Here is a 25,952-nt window from a genome sequence, read left to right as displayed (position 1 = left end):
TTCTTCTCTCCATGAGATAAGAGCTGTGATTCCAGCTGCCTCTGAACTATAGGCAAATGGAGCTATTTTTGACTCCCTGTCAGGAAGCTGTGCTCTACCTGAACTGTGCAGGTGTATAATAGCACTGGCTGAGTAAGAGCCAGAGCAAGGGCATTTATCACTTTTGTCTGAAGAGCCTCAACTCTTTTTCTGTAAATGAAAGAAAAAAGCCTCAAAGTAATATGGTTGCTAACCTGCTATGGCACTTTTAACACCAAGTCCTATTTCAAACCTCCTCATCTGTATCCTTTTTTCCCTCTGCATCCTTCTGTTAGCAAGCAATGGTAGCTTCCTTTTCCACTTTTTCCAATTCCAGCCCTTCTTCTCTCAAACCACGTGGTAAACATGGGAGCCTGACCTAGCAAGGTGCCTAACAGGTGCTAAGAGGAATTTTCCCTTCCAAAGCACCTTGTCCCAATTTCCTGGCCTGTAAAGGTCTGTATGGTGGTTTGGGTGGTTTCAGCATACTCAGCAATCCACTGGCTATCTTTCTCCATGCAAAGTGTGAGGATGTCATTGTGTGCTGTGCTCAGATACTAGACTTCCAGGCATTCTTGCATATATTTCCTTCTTATTTTGTAATCTGGCTTGATAAATTTACAGTGGTTTCCATACAAACAAGCAGGCTAGCAGACTTCAGAGGAGGTGCTTCTCGATGTCTCACTTAATACAATTAATGTGATGGGCAAAGAGTCTTTCTGTCAAGCACGTTGCCTTTGTGTTCATCTGCCATCTCCTTTTGCAGTCTTGGTGAAGGTGAGTCTGAAATGTGTTCAAAGTTTCAGGAGAGCATCCATTTGTATCTTCTAAGTGAGCTCAGGAAAGCAGAAGCAGTAGCAGTAGCAAAGTTCAAAATCTGGAAAGGGCAAAAAATGCCAGTTTGTGTCCAAGGCAAGCCTTGTTGCAATGGGACATATGTTTGGTGACAGGCAGGGCATGTTTTCTCTGACAGTTTGCAGTAGCTTCTGTGGAGGGTGGCAGTAAGCCTCTCCCTCCCTCCTGGCGATGGAGCTTGCCCTCTGGACCATGTCTTATGCAGGGAGTTGAGGTCACAGCAGCTCAGGAAGGGGGAATTTTTCAGCATCTCATGGGAAATGTAGTTCACTTGAGCCCCCCAACGTGGAAGAAGAGAAGCTCTGGTACAGAAACACCTATGAGGAGCTACAGCGGTATTTCCAAGTGTCAGTGGCACTTGCCAATAGTCAGTGTTCAACTTTCCTTTTTAAAAAGGAAAGCTTTTTTCAGTGAAAAATGCTTTTCTAAAGATTTTGGGTGTGATGTTTGTTTTGGTTTTGTTGTTTATTCCCCCTTCCCCCCCCCCCCAGGCATTTGCCTACATCTTTTGCATAATTAAACCTTATTATCCAATTGTGGAAGCTATGAACTCTATAGCTGCCCAACATGCTCCACACTAACTGCATTAGCCTCTCCTCCTTGACCTTATGGATTAACGTTTTGAACTGTCAACTGTAGCAGATTTCATAATGGCCGTTAATAATATTGAAAAGTACATGTGTATTGAGAAGGGAAAGAAACAAGGAAACAAGCACTTTCACTTAGTTGATTGAACAGCCACATTATATCTGTATTATCTGGGTGAAGTGACTATATTCCCCTTAAACCATGGCTTTTTTTTTTTTTTTTGCTTGTTGAGTGAATTGACTTAACATTGCATCAGGCATGACTTAGAAGGCATTAGACCAATGAAATGCAGTGACTTATACTGTATTATGCCATTCGCAAGTTGTTTGAACAATGGGTCAATAGTTATTAATAGTTTGCAATGAGAGATCAGCCTGTGGTCTTCGATATGGTTTTCAAGTTGAACCCTACTGATTTAACTGTGCATTCAGAGGATATGTCTGTAATCGCATCTTCAATTTTAAGTTATAACCAGGCTGTAGGAAATAAAAACTCCATACTGAGTAAATTATAGAATATTTTATTTTACTTAATCTTGCCCAGCAAGCTAAAATAAACATGCATCCTTAGATGTATCAGTAATTCATGTAACATGTTAATTACTCAGTGTGCAGTCATTACATTTCCAGTAGCACTCGTTACTCCAACAGTGTTTCTGCAGCAACACTTGGCTTGTAGATACAATGATACCATTTCACAAGTTTCTGAAGGTGTTTTTTTGCTCTGACTGCATTTCATTTACTTTTTTGCCACTGCTATTGTTTATTACCAAGAGCTTATCAATTAGCTCAGTCAAGATCCCAACGAAAACTACTGTTTCACTCACTAAAAATCAATAAGGCAACTCAATAACTCCTTCCAAAACCCAATAAAGAAGCAGCAAATTAAAGTGTTCACAGCAGATATGTGCACAGTGCTTTGGTTGAATAGTTTATCTGATGAAAAAATGCTGGGTTTTGTTAACTGTAACTACCCACTGAATGTAGCCTGAATCTGCAAATAATTTGTTCCTGCCTTGCCCTTTTGCTTTTGCTTAAAAATGCTGAAGTAAAGGAGGCATTTTCAAAGAGGAAATAGTTTGATTGTTTAGAAATCATATCTTGAGATAAAGTTTATGGAAATGTGAGAGAGTACCATTTTTGAAGGTTAAAACTATGCTAAAACCCAACCGCAGTGTTGTGTGCAGGGATGGGAAGGAAGATTTTTAATGTGAAGAGGCAATGTTATGTTGCACAGCTCAGACCAAAGCAACCACTCTTTGCTTCTGCTTCCCATGTGACTTTGTAGTTATTATTTTGACCTCGGTGGACATCCATTTCTCATGTTTAAAATGGGAGTCCATCTGGAGTATGTTTTTTGGGATGTGGACTGAAGGCCATTTGCTTTGTTTATGCTGAGGCTAATGTAGCAGCATTCATAGCAGAAAGTAATAAGAAAGTACTATGTATTGTAGTTTTGGGATGAAAAATTCAAGAGGAATATGTCTGATGACGAGCTAACTAGTTCTAATGCGGGAGCAGTAGGGATTTTCAGCAGAGGTACAGAAGGATCAGTTTTCAAATGCCATTTAGATATGGCCAATAATTTTTATTCTTTATACTACTGTAGCAGCTAGAGGCTACCAGCCAAGCCAGTATCTGGTATATTGTGTGATGCTGTATTGTTTGTGCACACAGTGCAAGACATTCCTGTCCCAGAAGTTGTGCTAAGATAAGTAGATAAGACAAAAATACTTAGGGAAAGAAGATTTATTATTATTATTTTCACTTGGTCAACACATGGACATAGAGCAGAAATTAAGAGATACTTTCTGATTACATATGGTGTTGCAAGCACAACCCTGAGGCAGACACTAGTACCTTGGTTTCCAGTAGGATACTTGAATCTTGTGGTTATCCTTCATGTGCACAGGAATCGGAACACAGCAATTGGGGAACATTGTGTTTCTCACATTGTGAAATGGTCCAGAGCAAGCAGCCGTTTTTGCGTAACAAAACTGCTTAAGGATTGTCAACAATTAACAGTATGTGTAGAAGGAAAACATATATTTTTAAAATCTGCTCCACACTGATCAGATTATGAAATACTGTCAAGGCAATTAGAGGAAATAAAGAAGGATGAAACTGCTCTCAGAGTAATGGAAAAATAATCATCAGTGTACTAGCCAATTGCATGTTGTCCCTGCTGGATGCCAGAGGAGAAACATCTATTTTCAAAGTATTTTTTGTGCTTCATCCTACATAAGGCTCAGCTTGCTCAGTTCCTATGCCATGTTGATGGAAACTAGGGGCACCCAGCACCTCAGTGGCTGCCCTGAGCACTTTCCAGGATCAGCCTACTCACCACTGACAAGAGCAGCCCGTGCACTGGCAATGAGAACAACACAAAGGAATTGAAAACACAAGAAATTGAAATGAAATGCATTGAAAACTGTGGTAACTAAAGATGATGGCATCTATCCATGATTTATTAACACGGTTGTTGCCTTGTTTCCAATGATTAATTGCTGTTTTGGAAAAGTGTCTCCTTAGATGTTTTTACACATTTCTGTCAGAGATCTCCACAAAACAGCTCAGCAGAAGGGAGACTGCTGGTACACTAGAAAGTTTGTGGATCTCCTGGGGAAAAGTCCTCTTGACTTTGGTGAGGAGTGGATAGAGGTTATCATGGAGAGACTTTGAAACCTTGTCCTCCTGCTCACAGCTACTCCTAGAAAGGGGCATAGAAAATAAAACAGGAGTATGGGGGTGGCTGTCTTCAAAGGCCCCTACAAAAAGATTAAATATATTTAGTCACTGTTGATAAGAAAAGAATAGAGGTCAGGGGTTCGTTGTGCTAGTTGTTTTAAAAGTATGGTTAAGAAGTGGTCCCTGCCATGCTGGCACAGTTATCAGCATAGGTGCTGGCACTGCACGGGCAAGGTAAATAGTGAGCAATGAAATAACTTGCCCAGGGACCTGATGTCAGAGGCAAGAATACATTCGGAGGTGAAATCTGGGTCTCGCTGGAGTTAGCGAGCCTTAGAGTTTAATCTGTATCTTAACCCAGTATCCAGCAGTGTCACACTGCCTTACACCAACACAGACACTCAGTTACTAGCCCTGACTTAAATTTTAATGACAACTTTAGAAAGGTTGATGTTTGCTTTCATGGCCTTTGATTTACAGACTCTTGCAGCAGCAAAGGGACTGGCCAGGAGTAGTACTGGGAAAGGGAACTAGCACAGCTGCTGCTTCTCATGACAGGAAAAAATGTAGTGAAATTCATGAAGCTGTTGTTTTCCTTCTGTCTTGCTGCTATTTAGCAACCATAAATGCTTTTTGAAGATCAGGGGCATAGCAGTCATATGCTCTGGCCTGTGACACGAACACATATGGAACCATTCCGAAGTCTTCCCCTTCTTGTCCCAAAAAGATGACGGCAACAGGAGTGCTTTATGCCTTACCCTCCTGCTGTAAATGTTCCTAGGTCCTTATAAGTAGTAGCCAAGGGGGAAGACTTCCTTAATCAACCTCATTGGTGAACTGACTGGGAAGGTCTTTAGCAAGGTTTATTATTTTCTTCATCTTTGGCCTGAGCTGGTGAGATGGGTAATTAATTATAGTTTACGCGTTTGTCAGGATGATTAAAGCAGCTCAGCTGTGTAGCTTGACCTTCAGGTAACCGGAATACTCCTTTCACTTGATGCTATGTACCATTGCATAGGATTTGTGCAGCCTTTTGCATGCAGTATTTTTCTCTACGTTTTTCTGAACATTTGTATTCTTCTAGTGGATTTTTTTTGGGGGGGGGGGACTGGAAAATACATAGAATGATTTCCATTAGGATTGGAAGAATTTCTGGGGCCCACAAGAAAATTCATGTTGAATATGTGGGCAGCTCTTGTAGGTTTATCATCTTCTCTACAGATCTACAACCTTTTTATCGAAACTAATATATAAAACTGTCCTGCCTCTTAGTAATTCATGCTCGCTCTCTTTACCAAAGCTAAAGATATTTCTATTCCAATCATACCCCCAGAGGTTTAATTGAAAACTGCACTTTTGCTTATAAAGGATGCCGAGAGAAACAGTTTAAAAGCCTACTAGAGTGGTGGAGGGTAGTGAGGTTCTTGTGACTGAGAGTCCAGATCAATGCTGGAAAGGGTATTCCTGCAGTCTTGCATGTCACCCTCTTGCTTGTGCTGAAATAGTAAAACAAACTATGACTTACAGATTTTCTTTCCTTGACTTGAAATGTCTCTCAGTTTCTTTCTTCTTCCAAATTATCTCTTTCAACTTGTCCAACTAGACAGCTCCAGTAGATGCTCCTGTTTCCGTCCTGGGAAGGACTTTTTGATCTAGGATCCTAAGCCATAGCAAAACAGAACTGGCAGCATGATGGAGGATAGTAAGCCTGAAACTTGGCCACCTTCCCTCTGGTGTGCTCTTGAGAAGCACCTGCTTTTTATTTCCTAGCGACTTTTCTTACAGTACCATTGTGTGTTAGTTCATTGCATTTCAAAGAAAAATGTTCAAATTTAAAATACAATAGCACCCGGTGTTGATACTGTAGTTGTGTATTCATATTCATAGATTACTTCAGAACAGTTAGTCACTTGCCAAAGTAGAGAAATTGCGAGCAAAGATTCCGTAAATCATGAGATTGCCTTAAAATCCTGAGACACTAGGATGTGTGTGTGTGTATTTCTCCTGGGTATTTCTTTAGAGTTTACATTTTCAAGCTTTCCTCTGCCAGCTGAAAGGCAAGTCACTTATGAATAAAAGAAAAGCTGAGAATTTCTTTCATGTTAGAGGGCTTTGGGAACCACAACTTGCGCATGAAATATCACTGGATTTGTAACGAAATCATAAGAGCTGGCAGGGCTGCCAACTTACTGTCCTTTGCCTAGTCCTTAAAAACCAAACCCTTTAAAATTGGACTAGTGTTCCTGGAAAATTAAATATTAGTGTCCTTTAATACATTCCTCCTGTTCTGTAGACTCATGTTTAATTATTTTGCATTAAATATATGATTAGCAACAGAGCAGAGGTGTTTAATAATGATAAAAATGTATTTAATGTGTATCATAGTTCCATTGATGTGACTCCACCCCTTTTTTGTTGTTTTTTTAACTGCTGTTACACATCTGCAGTAAAACTCTAGTTTTACTGGAAACTTTTTACATTATTTCTTCCAAAAAGATTTTTTTTTCCACATTCCAAACTTCTGTAATTTAAAACCAAACATATGCATTGTCCATACATTTTAAGAGGCAGCTGGATTAAAACGTTTTGGATGAGATTTTAATGAATGACTCTGTTCTTTCACTGAATCAGTGCAGGGAGTAAATTTTTAATGACTCATTAACAAAGTTAATAGTTTTGAAAATCATTACAGTGAGATTCCATTATTTTGTTTCTTTTTGCAGTGCGACTAATGCTCCATGCATCATAGTAATGTTTTTCTTTTGGCGCTTCCAGCAGAAGTTGTTTTGACTCAGAGCTTCCTCTAGGAAATGTGTTATGAAAATGGCAATTTAGAAATACTCTGAGATGTTCAGGAGTCCTTAATGGATTTAGAAGCACTATAGACCTACTTGAGGACCAGACACCACAGACCATATGGGTCCCTTGAGAAGCAGATATGTACCTAATATGATCTTCAAAAGTATTTTAGTAGCCTAGCATCTTAATTTCAGTATGAATTAGAGGCCAAATCTCCATAGGCACTCTGTACAACCCTATAAGCTGCCTAACTTACTTTTCCTTCCTTCACTGTTTGAAATGTTTCAGATGGTTCTTGGTCTGCTTTCATACAGCTGCTGACCAGTGGCCATTTGCCTGGCATAACAAGAGCTTTATGCAATACTATGTAGTCCCTTCTGTCTACAGACAGCATTTTCTATTAACTATTTTTTATGTACAGACATATCTTTTATAGGAGCCTTTTTGCTACAGCTGTCACCATGAAAATCATTCTGTTGCATTTAATTCAGATTGACTACTTCTAGTGGATAAAAAAATACCTAAAATTATTTGCTGCAATTTATCTCTTAGTCAAATGTCTGTATAGTCCATTGCCTGCTGAGCGAAGAGTATTTATAATAAATGTTAGCGAACAAGCTTCTTCCTTGCTAACTAGAGCATTAAATTCATTGACAAATGTTGTCATGAGTTGGTTTGTGAGCAAATAAATGGAGTTCAGAGGTAAGGAGAAGAAATATGAGGCCACAGAAAGGGGACTGGAGAATTTCGAAAGCTTTGCGCTTGTAAGCTTTAGAGAAGACTTATCCTGACAAACACATACAGGACAAAGTTTTCTAAAGCAATTAACAGAAGAGGTATTATGGCCCCCCCAACCCAACCTGAAAGGTAAATAAGTGTTCAGAGGTACCAAATGAGGTGAGTTTAAAACTAAAACAATGATTCCCACTGATGTGAGAGCAATTTATGGTACTAAATCAGATAAATACAGATGGTCTTATATTTTTATGAAGATTGCCTCCCATATGGGCTCATGGCCGGACTACTCAAGAAGTCTGTGGGTATCAGGAGCAGGTGTATACTATTTTGCAAACACCAGTATTTAAGCCTGCACTCAGGACACCTCGCAGCTTAGGCCTAAATATGAAAAATACATAAGCAACTGTCTTCCCCTCTTGCTTACCTACCCCCTGCCAAGTATTGTGTAATTTTGCCTCTTCAGATTACAAGATCATTGGGGTGAAGGAACCTCCTAGCCTGCAGCACATACCTCTGCTAAGGCCTTGAGGAGCTGCTATGGTGGCATTATATTTCTGAAAGATGCTAAACTATAACTCCTTGGCAAAGCAGCTTGTCTCTGTTTTACACGTTCCCTGCTGTTTCTAACAGTCTTACTGCAGTGTTTCTCCTTGACCTGAATCACCATCTTCATATGCATCTGTGTCATCTGATGGGGACTGTCATCCAGGAGATCTTCATGGATGACATTTCTTTTGTCCGCAGGAGAAAGACCCTGCAATAGTCTCAGTCTTGCTGTTTTGTAGGGACTAAAGCCTGCTGTCATAACAGTGAATTGGGTTACTAACAGAAATGAATTTGAAGTGCTTTCATGGACAGGACTACAGGGAATCAAGGTTTTATGAAATGTGTAAATAGGAATTTGTAAGAAACACTACATCCACTTGCTTTTACCTACTGATAATAAAAATGTGTTTCTTTGGCTGCAGGCATATTATCTTGCTTGTCAGATATATGTGGTACTCTATTAACCACTGTATTTAGGGTTGCCATTCATTCAGTACTTTTGTTCTCCTTTCAATAGAGGTATGGGGGCAGAGTATCTTCTCAGTGTGTATATGCGTGTGAAGCTCTTTTGTGCTAATGGAAGATACACGTGGCTGCATTCATGCAAAAAGGAGCCGGCATCTGATGCTCTTTTATCTCTCTCCTCCCCGCAAGAACAGGAGACTCCATTTATTTAAAAGGTGACTCCAGTTCGAATAATTACTTATGCACTAGGGGGAGAGAGTCTTGCAGCTGATTGCTGAGCAGGGCTCAGGGAGCCTGGTCCCAAGCCTGAGCTGGGCTACAGATTTAGCTGGTCTCAGGGTATAACATGTGGTTCCCCTGTCCTGTTCTTGTCCTACCTCTCAGCCCCATAAGCCTCGGCACGGTGGGTAGCTGCATAGGCATAGCGTTCACCACAGCTTTGACTTTGGCAGCACCTTCTACACTTCTTCATGCTTTTGGTTAGGCTTTGGTGGGGGGTGAAGGATGTAAGAAAAAAAAAAGGAGTAATAGTTGAGAAGGCAGCTTTCAGTGCATCAGGCTTCCAGCAGAGAAGTTAGGTCTGGACTCTGTAAATGGTACACAGTTTTCTCCAGACCTTCCCGAGCAGGGTCTGAGCAGAGCCCACCATGATTCCTACCTACCCAAGAAGCAGCTGCAGATCCCTGTTTCAGTCATAACTGGGAAGGTACTTATGTGTCACTTACCCAGTCTCACTCATCCTCGTAATGCTGCCTAGGTTTGGTTTCTTTTGACAGAGGCACTGATTTCCTCATCAGTCTGTTGGTGGCAATACTAAAAACTTGGAGCTGGCCCTGCCTCTGCCAGGAATTGGGTGGTGCTTAGCACTACTGAATGGGTCTTCAGGTAGCTTGGTTTCAAAGGAACAAATTTAGTTTTTACACTGGAAGTGTCCCCTGGTATTTGGAAGTGTTCCCTGATATTAAGGACTATAAAGAGATCCATGGAAGAAGGGTAACCATCTTGAGGGGTTAGACATTGCTGGAGAACGTGGACAGAGAAGAAAGTGCCAACCTGCAACCATCAGGCCTGGCTGCTTCTGCAGGTGCACTGTATTATTGTGGTTGCTGATACAGGTTATGCTCTACCTACGCAAACAATCATAAAATTTGGACTCATGTGCATGCATGCTTAGGTCAATACACAGTGAGAGTGAGCAGCCTCTGGAAGGGAGGCTACTTAGTATGTGCTGCCCGTTAGTGGACATTTAATTCCAGGGGAAATTGTGTGCTTTGTCCTCATAAGAAATCAGTGAACTATGCTGTATACTAAAAGTTCTGTGTAGAGCTCTTAGAAATGGCAGTGCTTGAAAAATAAAATGGACTGATAGTATTGGCACATTCAGCATTGCAGTATTTTTAAGAGTACTTATTGCTAATATATAGTTCTAATTGGTAATTCCCACTTTTAATTATCTTACATTTAGTTACAGCAAATGGTTCTCTTGTTCTTTAAATGTAAATAGATTTGTGTGAGCATGTGTTTAATGGCCTCTTTCATATTTCCCTTTTCACCAACACTGGAGTTTATTCTACTTGAGCTAAGCACCTCCGTATTTTGTGGCTGTTTACTTATCTATCCTTCTTCTGAAAGTGTCACAGCCAAGATAAATGTATTGGCACCAATTTGGTACTTGGGTGATTAATGTGAAAGCTATTTCTAAACCATTAGTTTGTACATGGTATTTTATCTTTGTTTAGGAAAAAAATGCATGAAGTGCAGATGCTAACTGTAGATTAAGCAAACTGGATTTATTTTGAAATGTAATAAACCTTGGAGAGGGGATTTCTTCCAAAGGTAATGCCCTCACTCCTGTGTCAACTATATTTTAATCCCAATTTTACTTATTAGTTTGAGGTGATTGTCCCAACAGCAGTGTGCTCCAGAAACACTGATTTGTGTTTTCTTTAAAAAAAAAAAAACAACAACCAACCAAACACCACCACTGCTACTCAAAACACATCGTTCTGCAAAGTGCATTGCTACTCCTGCACATCCCCAGTAGCTGAGGGCACTGAATAATTTGATATTCAAATTCCAGTGTAAGATTTTGAATACATCACTTCTGAGTGAAGGTGTTTCATCCCCAGCAGTTTTTGTTAACACTATTCATTTAACAAAAGCTGAAGCCTGTCCTTCAATTGTTTTCACTGATTTAAGTTATGTATGTGATTTTATGTCTGTATATAGCCCGGATAAAGGCTTGGGTCTGGGTCCCATGGGACATTCAGTTTTACCAGCTGCAATTTCTACTGAAAGCAGCAAAATTTCCAGCCAGTTCATGAGGAACAAACTTCAACCCTGAGTGTGTAACTGATCAGTGGATGTCACGATGGCCAGCTAAGAGCCTCACACATTTGAAAACTTGGGAAGGAGTGATTCTGGGTGATACAAACTGTAATACAGATACCAGTCACTATTTGCAGTATGTCATCTGAACTCCCAGAGTAATAAAGCAGGGAGATGGTACTATGAATTACCATGGGCAGAGAAAGATGGTCAATAGTGTGATATTAATGAGATTCATGGTATAGATTTCCATTTGCAGCCACAGTGCTACTGATAGAGAAGTAACAACTATGATGTCTCTAATGAAGGTTAGATCTTGTGCTGTCTATTTAAACCCTAGTTTTGTACCCCAAATCAGTTCTTGGTAGCTATAAAGTTATGCAACAGCCCAAAAAGAAAGAGGTGACTCTAGTCCTTGATTAGATGGAAAATTGGACTTCCAGAGCTAGTTGCTTTGAGTGATGTTTATGGCAAACCAATGTCATGGTTTGGAATAGCAGAATGTATCCTGGCTTCTACCCTTAAATATTACTTTTTTCCTTCCACATTATGTCTACAAAATATTATAAAACTTCACTTTTGGGGGATTCATGTGGTCTGATTCTTGAAAGTGCTTGTCTCCTAGCAGCAGCCAGGGAGGTGGGAGAAGCGTGCTGTATAACTGAAGACACATCATTAGCACTGTCAAGCACAGTTCCCCAGGGACAGGCCTCTTTAAAAGCCCTGATTTCCATGAATCCCAATGGAGATCGACTTGTATGTCCCAAACTTCTTTGCAAATCAGGCTGCATATGTTGTCAGTGAGGTACCCCCGCTATACAAAAAGGATGTGGACAGGCTGGAAGGGGTCCAGTGAAGGGCCACCAAGATGGGAAGCTGCCATATGAGGATAGGCTGGGAGAGCTGGGTTTGTTCAGCCTTGAGAAAAGAAGGCTCAGAGGGGATCTCATCACCATGTACCAGTACTTAAGGGGTGGCTACAAAGAAGATGGAGACTCCCTTTTCACAAGGAGTCACATGGAGAGGACAAGGGGGGATGGACACAAGTTGCTCTGGGGGATATTCCGGTTGGACACCAGAGGGAAAATTTTCACAGTGAGGACAGTCACCCATTGGAATAATCTCCCCAGGGAAGTGGTTGACTCGGCCATGTTGGACACCTTTAAGAGTTGGCTGGACAGGGTGCTGGGCCATCTTGTCTAGACTGTGCTTGTCCTAGAAAGATTGGCCTAGATGATCCCTGAGGTCGCTTCCAACCTGGGATTCTGTGAAATCTGAAATGCTGATAGTCATGCACACCGGGTTTCTGCAGACTTTACACATACTGACTTCTTGTGAACTTTGGCCATTCAAAGAATGCACATACTGCAGAAATATTTCCGTGTCCTCTATGGTCTGTCTGTCATGTAGTATCTCATGTCTTCGCAACCAATGAGATAATTCTTCAACTGAAAAGAAAAAAATTTTGTAAAATGAGAGCTAGTGAGAAAGAACTTAACGGCAGAAGATAGAAAACAGTATGATAGAATTAATAGAATAATCTGTTCATCGGTTACTCTTTGAAGTATATGTCAAGTTCTTTTCTTTTGATTTGTAACAGATGGATCAGCATTACTTCCAGGAATAACATCATTCTCTTTTTGTTCCTTTTGCTTTCTTTCCTTTCCTGCCTAGGACACATAATCAATATCGATAAGTTTCCCCATTTTTATTATTTCAATGTAAAATCTTTTTGAAAAACGCTTTTAGTTAAGGCTTAATAGGCAAAACTTTTTTTTTTTTTTGCAATGACTGCTTGAATGCATGTTGTTCTTCATTCCTGCTCAGCATTTGTGGTGAAAGCTTCATTTGATCAGAAAGAAAAGAGGGATCAGTGACCAAGGCATACCTTTATCTTATACTTCTACATAGGAACCTCTTTGTTCCTGGGTAGGAAATGCTACAGGTTTGTTAACCACACAGATACAGTATCCTGAAAATACCATGGTAGTTCAGATTTTGGCTGTGACAAAGACTGCTGTGCAAGTGTAGGGTGAGCCTTTTCCTTTTCTTGTGTCTGGGTAGAAGTGGTTCCATTCTCCCAGCTTTCTGTTCCTGACAAACTATAAATTTTACATAGCTGGGACCACGTTTCTGCCACTTTTGATGTGATATTAGCTAACGCTTGGAGATTTGCAAGTGGTTTCCAAGACTGACTCTCCTTTCCCTCTAATCCCTCCAGTGTGCCAGTGAAGGAGGAACAGTAACTGGGTTAAAATGTTATGAGGAAAACAATGGAGATGAACAGAGAAAATGCATGATGATATGGGCCTGTTATTTATGCCTAGATTCAAGATTTCAAAACCAAATAAGATATTTCTTTTCTGACCTTCAGTATTACTTCTAGATCAGAGCTCATAAATCCTGCAAGGAGCCTGTAGTTTTGGCAGAGATATTGCCTCTCCTAAGAGGAGACACTGGATCCTCATTTAAATGCTTCAAATGGCAAAGAATCCCATGTCATCCCTTAATTAGATTGTGACTGTTAATTTTATTCTCTGCTAAATAATAGCATGCAGTTCTCTCCAGCGGGTATTCAGCTCACCTTTCAGCCAAGTATCCCACTGTAGTGTTGCTGTCTATGTGGAGAAAACCCCAGCAACCAGCTACTTTCTCTGTTGGTGTATGATTAGGGACAGCAGGGTAACTCGTTTCACTGAGTCTAAGATGCATTTTGCTCTTTCCATCATTCAGTGGTGCTTGCTGTCTACGCCAACATCAATGTGGGATCTGTGGCAGGGGGACAGTATGTTGTGTGGGCATACCCCTTAGTTTATATTGCTTCAAGTAGTAAATTTGAGCAGCTGTTGGGAGAGGTAGGATCTTTCAGTGCTGTGAAGTCTGGGCTGTGACTGAAGGGTGGGAGATCCTTTGTGGTGAGAAGGGTAGATGCTTGACAAAGTGATGACCAGTGGGCTGGAAATTGTTCATTGGCATTAAACCCTGTGATAAAATCTTCTAATGCTACAGCAGATTGTGTATCCTAGGAAAGCATTTTAATAAGTGTGTGTTTAAATTAGTCTTCTCAATCTGACCTTACCAGAGAAATGTCATATGGATGTAGTCAAAGTTGAAAAGATGGCTGGTCCAGAAGATTGTTGTTTCTTGTTGCAGGCATTTAGTGGCATCAGTGTTACTGGATTTTGCAGGTTCTAGATTAGCCATTTAGGTGAAGAATTGTTCTGTGAAAAACTTCCCAGAGGAAAAAAAAAAGAGAAAATAAAATGAGCAGGAGGAGCTGCAACAAGGATTGGTGGTTGTGAGGAGCCTTGGCTGTAGGCAGAGCTGTCAGTTTGACTGTATTGAGTAAATAACACAAGCATGTTCCTTTCTGGACCATTCTTTCTCCATCTTTAGTGCAGATTGCAGGGGTAATATACCCAGGCATAGCCTTGTAATCATCTGGTACCTACTGGCACAAAAGTGAAGATGGCATCACCTGTTCCCTGCAGCATCAGATCCTTATTAGCAGATCACAGTGTTACTGAACAGAAAACACATTTCTGAAGGATGCTTTCTTGTCTATTGAACTAATTTATTTTCTCTTCCTGCCATGCCTTTTTTTTTTAAGAGCTGATTTTAAGAGCATATTTTCCTGTGCAGCAAAAGGAAAGGAGCTGTCAGACTCACGCAGCCAGTTCTGTCTTGCAATGAAAAAGCCCATGCTTCGCATACCAGTGACAACACGGAGGACATGACTACATAGCAGGCAGAACTGCAGCAGCAGGTCATTCACAGCATTTAAAGCATGCCTGTGGATAGTCACATGCCTTCTTATAAACACTATCAAGTAGATATGGAAATATTTATTTGAATCAACCTCTGGATTGGCAGAGGACATGTTACTAGCATTGAAGTCTCTGCGTGAAAGAGTTGGAAATGTTTGCAGATCTTGAAAGTAAGGTGCATTTTAACATTAATTGAATTGCATCTTCAGTGTCCACTTGCTCCTTACTGTTTTTCTTTAAAATCAGGCGATCTACTCCTCAATATGCTGCAGCAGGTACTTGTGAAGAGACAGACTGTATTCTGAAGTGCATAAGCTATGGAAAAAGAAACAAAGATGCTACGATCAGTATTACAGGGCAGATCAGCAACAAAGCCAGGGTTTCTCTTCAGTATATCAAAAAGCAGTTCCCAACAGCACCTTGTAAAGTTTTTTCATTGTCGTTTCCTATTTAAAATATGATGTATTGATCAATATTTGTAGTAAATTTCCAATAGTTATAATGGCAGACAACATGGGATAATAACAGGCACTTTCAACACCTAAACACCTTTTTCTACCTTTCTATATGGCTATATTTACTGAAATGACTGTGCATCTCCACAATATTTGAGTCACTTATCCTTCCAATCATGTACGACAGTAAACTGTGTTACTTGCTGTCCGGCACATGGGAGGGAAGCTCCAGTAACAAATCCACGTAAGAACATCATCAGAAGGAAAGCTTCCTGGCTACCGTTGATGTGTTTTGGGCATGATGTCCTGCATGTAGGAATGGAAAGAGGAGTCTTGTAGGAGATGTTTAATTATCATAAGCCACATAGCAATCTTCCAACTTGGCTTTTATTTCTAGTATGCTTTCTGTGGCAGCCCACAACGGCTGAAGCAGGCTAAGATATTCTGAGTCTATTTGCTTTCATAGTATGTGATTTCAGTGCCTTCAGCTGAGCCATGTTCTCAACAGTAGCTGAAACATTGTTTAACAGCAAGTTTACCCAAATATTCCACATGTACTGCAGGTCTTTTTTTACATTGTCTTAAAGAGAAGGCGGGGGTTTTTTCTACCTGACATGATGGCATACTGGTTACAGACAAAATATGATTACAGTAGATGTCTTCTCTTAGGCGTACTTCTTTTTTGAGATTATCTTGAAAGCTGTGATCTTACCGACAGTTACTCCTATAAGCAAATATATTGACTTCAAGGCTTGAATTCTTCCTGCTAAGAGTGATGCTCATTATGTTTGGGTCGGTATAGTTTTAACATCTTTATCAAAGGTGGCTAAGAAATTCAGTTCTCAAAATAATTTCCATTTTCACTGATTTGGTATTTTATTAAATTTTAGGGTTTTCATTGACAAATTGACAACAGAAACATATTTGCCTCCCTGTGTGTATTCCTGCCTTTGGTAGGAATCATACAATTGCATAAGGGTTTGGATTGGGAGAAACCTTCAAAGTTCAACCCCCCCGGCTGTGGCCAGGGACATCTTTCATTAGATCAGGTTCCCCAAAGCCCCGTCCAACATGACTTTGAATGCTTCCAGAGATGGGGCATCCATAGTTTCTCTGGGCAACCTATTTCAGTGTCTCTCCACCCTCAGAGTAAAAAATGTCATCTTTATATCCAATCTAAATCTAGTCTTTTAGACCTGGAAGTTTTGAATCTCTGTATCTGCATTTCAAACCTGAACACATTTAATTAAAATAAGAACAAAACCATATTATTATTTCCAGGTACTTGGGTGTCATTTCTTTCATACCCTTTTGGATTATTTGTCTTTGAGCAGCTATAATTTCTATGAGACGCTTTTGAATAGTGTTTGTCTGGACTGTTGTGCCTAACTAGGTAGCTGCTGGAGGAATGTGGTAGATGTGAGCTGGAGCACAGATGATTGTTTGGCTCAGTGAACAAAACCCACTCGTATGCTTGATGTGTCTTTTCTGGCCAGCTCATTGCCCTGTTGTTATTCCTCTCTTTAATTAGCACAAGGGCAGATACCCTTGCAATTACCTCTCCTATCCAATGTCTCAAGAGCCCAATATAAATTCATTTCAGACATTTACATGATTAAAGTGAAGTAGTATGCATATCTTGCGATGTCCCCAGGGGGTGACCACTTGGCCAGCAACCTACCACTTTACACTTGTCCATTACAGGGAAGAATACGTAAGCCTGACTCCTGAAGAAGACACAGATAAACGCGCTGTAGCTGAACCACATTTGGGCAGCGGATTTACACACATACACAAGCGCTTTCCTAAGTGAATTAGAGCCTTAATGGATAAATCTGATCACTAAAAGAAGCCATGCAGGTGGTTACCGGTAGCAGAATGGAGGGGATGGCACCATTGATGTAGGATTCTGTTGGGGAGAGAAAATCAATTTGAAGAGCGTGCATTTATTGCATGGTGGAATAAAAAACGGAAAATAAGAAATGAGAGAAAATAAATATGTGCGTGTCTGCATATGTATTTGTATATACTGACCTCTAACTCTAGAACTACTGCACTCCTTGTGGTCAGGATTCAGCTGTTCAGGGGATCTAGGAAACCTCATCCGTGTCCCAACCGTGAGTCAGCCTGTGTTCATTGCACCCCAGCAGAACACTTGACCTACCAGCTTTTAAACTGAGATGCTTTTCCCCTCATCCCTCTAATGACAGCTGTTCCACTTTGAATGCATCATTAAATATTACTTGGAACAGAGAGATCCTGTTGCTCTCTGGCACATCAAGTCATTCCTAATTCATGCATAAGAACATTTGGGGAGAGTTTGCCTGAGAAGGGGCTGCAAGCACATGTGAATTCTCTAGCCACTTTATTGTGTGACTGTTTTGTTTGCTGTCTTGTGTTACATCGGTATTTGAAGTTTTCATTGGGCTGTTTCTGCTCAGGATTTTCCCCAGTGTAAAAGAAGCAGAAGTTACTGCAAAGTTTCATCATTTCTGGCTGACATCGTCTTCTTGGAGGGGCAATAGCTTAGATGTGAATTACTTGGAAAAAGCAAGATTGTGACAACATGCTCAAGGGCTGACTATCAGACTGGAGCAAATGAATGCGCATATGCATTTGCTGTGTGGAACACTGTAGGACTAATGTATATGCTTATAAGGTTGTACAAGATATACAGCAGGCTTGCCTGGATAAGGAAGCTCTGTGATTTTGTACAGGGAGCTCTTACGTGCACTTACAACTGGCTCTAGATGTGTACCATGATCTCCTGGCTCACTCTGCAAGAAATTCCACATACTGCTTTATCCTGCATCAGAGCTGTGATACCTCTGAGGCTATAAATGCAAACATAAATGAATGAAAAGGGAAGTGGAGCAGCTCTGTGCTGTCACTTGCAGGTCTGCTGCAATGGCTGGTGTCAGGTCAGTGTGAGGGTAATCCTTTCCTTTTTCCACTACGTATGTCCAAAGGCAGTCCTCGTCAGTGGCCACATGATGGTCCTTCTCTTGTGGAAAATGAGTTTATTGTTGTCACTTTCACTACATGGGCTCTGAAGGTGGCATATCCTGGCAATATCTTCTATAATCTGTGGGGAGGTCAGATGCCATGAAGGAATGCATTCAAAGAGAAAAAATAATAATAAAAAAAAAAAAAACAAATTATCAAAGGCAGCCAATGGCTTTTTTCTTTTTTTCTCAATTTTCATTTCATAATGTAACACTTAACTGCAAACACAGGACAGACTGTGCCAGCTAGGTTTGGGTCTGGAGTATGGGCAGGGTCGTTTATGTCTGTGTGTATGTGCCTCTTAAGGATTCAGGTCAGTTGCATCTCAGGTAGGCTTGGTTTGGTTCCACCTCATGTTCCAACAATCCTCAAAACAGACTTATATGCACTTCCAGACCAAGAAAAACGGTGGACTTGTTGAACAGTTTTCATTTCAAGTTCGATCTGACTTTCTGGTGTGTGTGCATATATGACATCATTTGCATTATTTCATGTGTGGGCTGGTCAGAGAAGTGATACATCCCTTACTGTCCTTGATGGAGCACCATTTCAGGATGCAACACAAGACATGACGGCTGCTGGGAGGGAAGTTGGGTCTCTGCAGCAGATGGGAATCAAGCTGTCATTTTGATTTCCCTATCCTGTGGCATCAGCCCACAGAAAGAAGGGAGCTGCTGCAGGGAAAGGCTGCAGAGCCACATGGCTGCTGAATTAAGAAGGGCTGGAGGAGGGATGAGCTGGGACAGAGTGACTCTGCTTTACACCTCCACACACTTTTTGAGGGGATTGAGTAATTCTTTGTGTGTGACTCTGAGGTCACTGTATAATCTCGTTCAGTTTTCAGCTTTTATATAGTGTATTCGTACTGGATCCTGAGGAAACTATTTTAGGGCCATATTATGAGAAGTATGGTTTGGAAATCCATATAAATTGGCTGCAGTTCTAATATTGTACCAGAACATCAGTGCTCACAAGACACTTCTGCAGAGCAAAAAGATAAAAATATGAAACTTTTCAGAAATACAATTTTTTTTTTATTAAGAAGAGGATGAAATATTCATTTAACAGCATTTTCTTTCTCAATTTGCAAAGGCTGATGAGATCGTTTCAGGGTGAATGGCTCTTAAACAGACAACAAAATGAAAACAAAAGTCAGGTTTACAAGCGATCTATGATTTCAGAAGTAATTATAAGGAGGGATACTAAGACAGAGCACTGAAAAAAATGCAAATGAATTATCTCAACAGATATGTATAACAAATCCTGTCATGAATAATTAAGGTCACTGAACAATTTATGTTGAAAAATCTCATACAGGGTAAAAAATAGGAAGGCTCTTTAGTCATTAATCCAATTTTAAACCTAAAAGATCTTACAAAAATTGACCCAACAGGAGAGTAGGACAGAAATAATAGGAATGAGTTACCCGTAAGGCACAAAAGTTGCAACGTGGAGTTTGAAATCTTTGCTTTGGGATCACTTTCATGACTGTTAGGATGAACCTTTTGTACTCTTACACAGCAGCAAACTCTTTACAAGAACTGAAAATTCAGATACTCTTAGTGTCTTTAAAAGGCACCACTTTTGTGGGTGAAAATTCAATGTAAAAAAATCCAAAAATAGTGATCTGCATGGGTAATTATGTTTGTCTGCTGTCTTGACTGCCCTTTGCTCTTCTGGAGTCCATCTCTGGTAGTGCCATGAGCTGTAGCATCCCGTCTCTCCCATGTCTTCTCTATAAAACATGCCTGGAGCTGTGGAAGTTCCTTTCCACCATTCAGGTCAGGGCTGCACGTTGGCTAAGAGCTTGTGTCTCAGAAGGGGGAGCTGCCAGGAGTGCTAAGTCAAGTTCCCAGCATCATGAGAACCAGAGTCATCCTGGGCAAGCATGTGGCAACAAGTCCCTCTGCATCTCATTTTATCCTTCTGTAAATTGAAAGTCATGCTATTTGCCATCTCCTGTGTGTAGAGTGTGTACCCAAGTAGTGCACTGTGTAGGTGCCAAACATCTTCACTCAGTTGCTTGGCTATAAATATTAATAGGCCAGAATACTTGACTCGGTGACCTAATATGGGCATTAACTCAACAGGTCCACTACCGATAGCATTAAAATGTGCACGCCTTTAAAAGGTTGACCTTTTAATCACACATCATTTTGCAGGTTAAATAATAACCTTTTGATGGGTAAGAGAGACTTGAGTTGAGCTAGATTTTAAAATTCCAAGTGGTGTCTTCAGTGGCCGCTTTTCATTCAGCTTAGCAGATCCTCACCTGCCCTAGCCGACAAAGACATCCTTTTGCCAAATGAGAGGATGCTCTCACTTTGTGTGCCAAAGTGGCCAGGAGCTCTGCAACAAAAAGCAGCCTGAGAATACTTGGATTTATCAGTGGCGTGTCACTGAATAGCTGTAAAAAGCCTCATCTGAGGTGACCGGTTAGAAAGGAAATAGAAGGTTGCAAAAGTGTGTTATGGTAGGCTGTGTTGTACTTAATGTTATATTTTGAATTTGGGAATATGACAATCTGATATGGACTTTTAGTGATATTTAGTAGTATTGCTGCTACTAAATCCCCATCACCAGGTCTGAGGTGCATCTGGTCCTATCAGATATGCTGTAGCTCTCAAAAGTCAACTAAACGGAGAAATTTCCCAGGCACGATCTGAAGATTTCTTGGCAAATATTTAGACTTTGAGCTAAAAAGGGACACTGTTTTCAAAAGACCTCACCATCTACTAGCTTCCACTGTTCAGATAAAAGTTGCAAAATAAGGGGGCTTTTACTATCATAGCCAGTTTTCTTACCCACGAACAGGGCAATTGAGCCTTTTTTTGCCCCAGACTCCGTACTCTATATGTAAAAATAAGAGAAAATTGTGGCAAAACAGGGTTTTTCTACTGGAATACTGCAGTTTCAGCAAAGTAGAAATTTCATGGGCACATTTACATGTTCATGCTGTTTTCATTGGGAAGGGGTGGAAGCAAGTAACTTGTTCACATCATTTAAGTAATACTGAATTTCTTGTCTCAATAAGTTAAAGCATTTAATTTCCATGCTATTTCATTTAATTCTATTGAGACTTCTGTACCATAACATTCATTTTATGCTAAAATGCTCTTTATTTTCTTTTATACTGCTTCAACGTTGATTTAACACATCCTCTTCTCTCTTTAAACAAAGAGATTCAACATTATCAAAACACAGCCTTTTGGTATTCCCAATTTTTAAGTTTCACAAGAAAATTCAACTCTTGTGCTATTTTACAATACAAATGCATTTCAAAATATCAGAAGATCCCACTGAGCAGAAGTATTTTCTTCCCAGTTCTAGTGGCTAAATTGCTTTCGGACTGTTACAAGTACCGACAGAATGTATTATTACTTCTGCTGGGTGGTATTTCTTCATTATGTCTTCAGTTTGAGTTCTGTCTAGAATGTATTTAAGCAGTCATCATATTGGTTTTGTACCACAGGCTCTTCCTTTACATTTAAAGGAAAGAAGTATGCATTATTCAGTGTTTCAGTGATCGTGACCTCGCATCATATATAAAGGACATGGTCAGTGACTTACCAAAAAGGCATTTTATGCAACTCCTATTCAGGTTATGCTAGCATTGCACTCATTGCTGTTTGTTTTTTGTTGGTTTAGTGTTTTTTTTCTTTTCCTCTGGGTCGCATATTCCTAATCACAAACCAAACTGCTATTCCCATTAAGAAGCTGGCTGGGCTTTCTATTTGTTTCTTATTGCTAAGGTTAGTCCCTGTCCTTAGAAAGAGCTTGTTTCTATCATTCATCTAAATGATTTCTTAGCATACGTACAGTACATGTGGTAAATGGTCTAGTTCAAAGCAAGTTTAGGCAGCATAGCCAACAGCTATGGAGTTCGGTCTGGGCTAACATCCAGGGCATCTGGATGTGTGCACTCTGAGTGTGTTCTGCAGGCTACAGTCAGCTCAAAGCCTTCAGAGAAGCACTATCAGCAACATGAGTAGCTTGTGGACAGTGAGCTTTTGCACTGTCAGATCAAAGATAATCAGAAGAAAACAGAGACAAAGTGGAGATGCAGTGCTTTACACGATAGAGGTGTGCAGAAGCAGCTGTAGTAGGCAGATGTGCACTAAGTCTGAGCTGGTAAGCTGTACGGACTGGCATGACCGAGGCTAGAGCTGTAAAAATGAAATTCATTGGGACTGCTCACACACAACTTTTTGAGGGTGAGGACTACATAATATGTAGTTCAACAGCTTCAGAACAGCTTGATGTTAGTCTTGCATCTTCAAGTTTAGCCTTCATGCAGTATTTCTGACTGAAGATTCCAGGACTGATTTGTGTTTGCGGTAAACAAGAACATAGCCTTACCCGCCCCCCTCCCCCCAGCCCAGTGGTTGGTGGAAAGCAAACCTACACGAGGTGTGCCACAAGTGTACTTTCTACCCTTACTTTTACAACCTTTGTAATCCATAAACTTGTTTTGACTTTTGGTGAGGTACATTTTGATGGTACCGCAATTATCAAGAAAGGATGGATCTGCCCTCCTGTATGATTGCCAGAATGGGGAGAAGTGTTACAGGTTTATCTCCTCTAAAGCTTACTCAGAGCAGTACCACCAATAAAGCTTTTAGTGAAATGTCTAGCTAAAAGTCCAAGCTTCTTTAGATAGCCCTTCCCCTGTATTCCTGTTATAAACTCATCCCTCATCCTGCATTGTTGAATGGTAGGACATAGAAGAGAGAAGAAGAGTGGCTGTGAATGTATCTGTTATTCCTGCATAACAGAGAATTTGCAACCCCCCTCTCTGCTGCCAGAAACCACATATCAGGGATGTTGCATTTCATGGTTATTGGGAAATTGTCTTTCCATTTATTTAATGCCCTAAGAGCTCATAGGACTGTATCAGTCCTCTGCATTAAAGAGGAAGACTGAAGAAAGATATAGTGTTTTCCTTGACTTGCTTCCCCCCTGCTAACAAAAAAAGCAAACAAGGGGGCATAGCTTGTGTAAAGTCCAGGGAATGTCATGTCCTTACTCCTGAGGTCTGTGTAGGAGCAAACCAACTGCAAAAAAAACCCCAAACCCCTGGAATGATAAAATAATCATTTTTAATGGTGGTTTTATGGGATCATTTGCTATCACAATGATACTACATTGTGACAGCAGGTCTGAAAAAGATGAAGGATTCCTTGCCCGTGCTAGTTCGGATCTTCCATGGCACGTTTTCTGTTGCAGATGGCCATGTCAGTGCTGGGGGCAGCCAGGACAAAGGGGGAAAAAAAAATGGACTAACCCCAAATTATAATTTCCAAGGCTACAAAACTGAGAAATAAAATCAAAGGCATGACTGTCATTTGGTGACACTGAAAATGTTTTGCTAAGTGTTCCAGTAAAAATGATACAGTAATGGTGTCACATTGTGCATTTATATGTCACAATGCTTTTTACAGTAGCTATAGACAGATGCACTCCTTGATAATCCTGCAATTTTATCATCAGGGAGTGATAAGCTCTCAGATATGAAAGCTGATGTCAGCGTCTTCTGCCACTTTGATCTGCGTGAGCTGATGCCTTGAAAATTAATGAGAATGCTACATGTGAAATCAAAATCAATCTACTGTGGATTTTTTCCCTTCTCCGCCTTTCCAGGAGAGCTGGCGGGAGGAGGGGGTGGGTGGGAGACATGCGTTATCAAATCTGAAGCGTGGCAGAATATAAAGGCTGTAATCTCATCTCAGGATTCTTATGGCTTTAATAAACTCTTCATGCTTCATTCTTGCAGTTTACTGCATCATAGGGACCCCTCTGCAAAATTGCAGCCGTAAATTTTCCCTTCTGCTGGACAGATTTTACTCCCTTGCTTTGGTATATGTCCTGCTTTCAGCAGAGTCGAGACATGACAAAACTGATTAAATATTTGTATTACCTTTTCAAAATATATAAAGAACTACAATTTCCTGGATGGAGGGAAAGAAGGAAAAAGCATTGTTGAGTACAGTTCACGGGTACTTCCTGGTGCTTGCAAAAACACAAAGAAAGGTAAAATTCAACTCCTGTCACCTCTTGGGATGAAAATTCCTTATCACTTGATCTAAGATGGGCAAAATATCTTTATTACCACTGGCATTTGGCAAAAAGTATTAGTCAATCATCCAAAAAGCATTATTGTCCCGCCATCTGCTCCCACATCTGCTTAAGTCCTGATGGCCCCCAAGAAACTGTCTGCCATTAGCAGTGATCCCTAAAAATAAAGTCCTTTTACTATGGGTAAGTGAGCTAAGTAGACCATGTTCTCCCTTAAGATGGTCATCTGGCTGCGATTGCACATTAATTATGTTTGGGGCTGGCAGCCATAAATTGCAGTAATTGTTTGCCGGCTTCTGCTGGAGGAATTTGTGGGGTGGAGTCTATTACAGTCCCATCATATTTTCATCTCCATTCTTTGTCCCTAAGGCCCAGGCATGGCCTCAGCTCACCTTGCTGCTAGCAAAGCTTTCTCCTGTGGGGTGTGTACTGCTCGCTGGGGCCAGCTTATGTGGCACAGGGCTGGCAGTAGCAATTGCTGTTGAAATGAGCAGAGTGATGGAGCTACCTGCCAGGTGTGACACCTTTGTGACCCTGCTGCTGTCACCCAGGCTAAGCCAGTGATCTCACCTCTGCCTGTAGGGCCCGTTCCCAGGAGGAAGCAAGCACTGAGGGCTGCTGCTTCCTCAGCCAGGAGTGCCAGAGCAGGGATGGTTTCTATGTTCTGCAAGATTGGGATATCTGTGCTGGGGAGACAACTGTTTTGCAGAAGGGAAGACATCCCCAGAGCTGCCCAGGGAGGGAAAATGTGGAATGTCATTAGAGTCAATACAGCTGGCAAATGTGTCTATGCACATGACAGCAGTTTGGTACACACACATGTGAGCTAGCACCAAATTAACCATCAGAACTGGAAGCAGGCACCTCTGTGCACATTTAGGTCATGGTCTACACTACATAGAAACTGTACTTACAGCTAGAAGTAAAGTTTTATGTGTTTGGTCTTCATAGGAACTGTTTTGGGCAAAATGTCAGATCAGCTTGGAAATGGGGTGACTGTGTGACATTAATAAAACCTGTGCTTTATAGTGTTTTGACCACTAGGAAACAAACTAATCAAAATGTAGCCTTTTGAGGTTTGAGATGATCAGAGAAGTTTTTAAATGGACAAGGATATTAAAAGCTTCATCTCCATCTTCCAAAAATTCTCAAGGAAGCTGTAAAAAAGGTAGGAAGCTTCCATTAATAAAAAGCTGCTTAGTACTAAAACTTAAGAGTTAGAAGTGTTCTCCTTGCTCCTCTTTTGTTCCAGGCACTCATGTTCAAATTAATCATGACATAATATTTTGAAGGGGTTTTTACTGACAATGAAAAATAAATTCAAATAACCCTGATGCCTTGGTATAAATGTCACGAAGTTTTCAAATGCAAGTCTAGAGAACCAAAACTCAAAGTTCTTCAAATTAAGAACCAATTTTAAATTTGCAGATATCATGCTGGTTTCAGCAGGGAGCAAGTCTAAAGCGATGCAGTACATGAACTGAAAAAAAGCAGTTAAGATTTATGTGTCTGCATTCCCATTGCCAAAAGAATGTTTTCCTTTTTTTTTTTTCTTTTTATTAATGGCTTATATTAAGTCTGTAGATTCCTAAGGAAGGGAAGAAAAGATACTAAGCCTTAAATAT

The 25,952-nt window shown here is 40.6% G+C and overlaps 1 long non-coding RNA gene across 1 annotated transcript in view; it reads left to right on the top strand.

Moving 5' to 3' along the window:
* LOC135313135 (uncharacterized) overlaps nt 1–25,952 on the top strand; it is a 91,434-nt gene that overhangs the window by 24,579 nt on the left and 40,903 nt on the right. The gene's annotated exons all lie outside the window — the stretch shown is intronic.

The sequence above is a fragment of the Phalacrocorax carbo genome, chromosome 4 (assembly GCF_963921805.1).
Source record: "Phalacrocorax carbo chromosome 4, bPhaCar2.1, whole genome shotgun sequence".
Lineage (NCBI taxonomy): Eukaryota > Metazoa > Chordata > Aves > Suliformes > Phalacrocoracidae > Phalacrocorax > Phalacrocorax carbo.
This window is presented reverse-complemented; position numbering and strand designations above follow the sequence as displayed.